This window comes from Panthera pardus, unplaced genomic scaffold (assembly GCF_024362965.1).
Source record: "Panthera pardus isolate Hobbes unplaced genomic scaffold, ASM2436296v1 HiC_scaffold_6, whole genome shotgun sequence".
NCBI lineage: Eukaryota > Metazoa > Chordata > Mammalia > Carnivora > Felidae > Panthera > Panthera pardus.
Window position 1 is genome coordinate 89,475,378 of NW_026526991.1, and position 1,845 is coordinate 89,477,222.

Below are 1,845 nucleotides of genomic sequence, written 5' to 3' on the forward strand. Positions count from 1 at the left end.
AAACCACATTTAGTACCAAAACTTGAACCATCAGGATTCCCTCAAGAAACCAAGCAGTAAAGTTTGATACGGTTTGCTATAGAAATTAGAGCTTATATAAAAGGAGGAGGAGCCAAGCAAGTGGAGATCTGGAAGAGAGGAATCAGAGGATCAGAAAAAGCCACTAACACAGTAATGCAAAACAGTGTTAGTGTGTAGGTCAAAACTTGTGGGAAAATCCCCCAAGTGTTGGTTTTATGCAGAGTTGCAAAAAAGAATCACACTGAAGTGGAATGTGAAGGGGGAGCGTGTGGAGAGGTCTGTGGAAGCTACTGCATCTGTGGGGAATGCAAGGTAGTATTTGATGGTTGTCTTGGGTTACGCCTGGATGGTGCAGCCAGAAGTTGGGAAAATGAGCTATAAGCTGGAGTCTTTTAGGCACATTTGTCCTGTCTGTCACTGTGTTTGATTGTCACAGTCTTTTCAAAGGAATGGCTTCTGTTTCACTCTGCTATCCAAATTTTACACAAGTACCTCTCTTGGCCAGCTTTAAACTAGGACATTACAGGTAGAGGGTTTTGGAAGATGTTATTTGCAGCTTTAGACAGGAGTGATAATGCCATGTTGACAAAGCACAATCCAGCGTACGGACAGCAGAATGTGGGTACTCTGCATAGTTTTACAAATAAATAGGCAATTTAATATAATAGATTCAATGTAATATTTATTTTGTTAACATTCATTAAGGTTGTCAAGAAAAGTGATACCAATAATAATTTAGACTCCTCACTCCTTATTTGGTGCCAAAACCTAGAGATTTATTTAGGTCCAGAAAAAGATATCCATGTGGTCAACCCTGTGGATGCTCTTGGCCCCGTTTCCAGTTTTTTTTTCAGAGACAGGCAACTCTCGGTACAAAGCTTCACCATGGGGACTTTTCATACTTCATAGTGGTGATCTTTAGGCATCCACACACTCTTTCCAAGTGAGTTGCTGTTTAACTTTGGGGCAGTGCTTTGCAAGAGTACTGCTCCCTCTATATCAGAGAATCTCAGACTTTTCTTACCCATACTTATTTATGTCAAGAAGATCCATTTAAGCTTAGAAATCTGTAACCTCCAAATTGTCTTCTTCTGGGGAAATTCAGCCTCATTCTTTTGAGGGATTTGACCATCCAAAACAAAGGCCAGTGTGGAGTTGTCTTTAGAATTGCTCCATTCCTACTCACGGCAGCTCCTTTGAATACCCCAAACTGGAGGGGTATCTTTCTTATTTTTCATTTTTTTAATGGAAATAAGATAAAAGTGAATTTCTCAATTACTCTGTCTATTAGTAATAGTAATAAATATCTCATCTGTTGACCAAACTGAGGTTACAGTTTCAACTAGGTTTCTTAGAAATTTTACATTTTTTATTCCATACTAACTTAAGAAGATTTTGATGGGCTTTGATAATATTTGGGACAGTTCTATAGGCTATAGGAAAAAACCTTAAATTTGATGCATGGTTTGATTTTTGAGGATGAAGTCTCATATGAGTTTATGTTTTGTAATTTGAAATGATTTTCAAAGATATTTGATATGCCAATAGATATTATAGAATTCAGTGATTGTATTATGAAGACTATAGTATACAGAACCACTAGTTTGTGCCTTGAAATCTTACAGGCTCTATTATGACATGGGGGGTGCTATGTGTATAAGCACATATGTGTGTTTGTATATATACCTTCATATTTACTCATATTAGTATAAGGGAAATTATCTGTTATGGAACAGCACTAAATCCACTCCTCACACTCTGGTTCACCACAGAGCAATCTTGTATTTTGTCATTGTTAACATAAAAGAGACTCCAGATTTGACT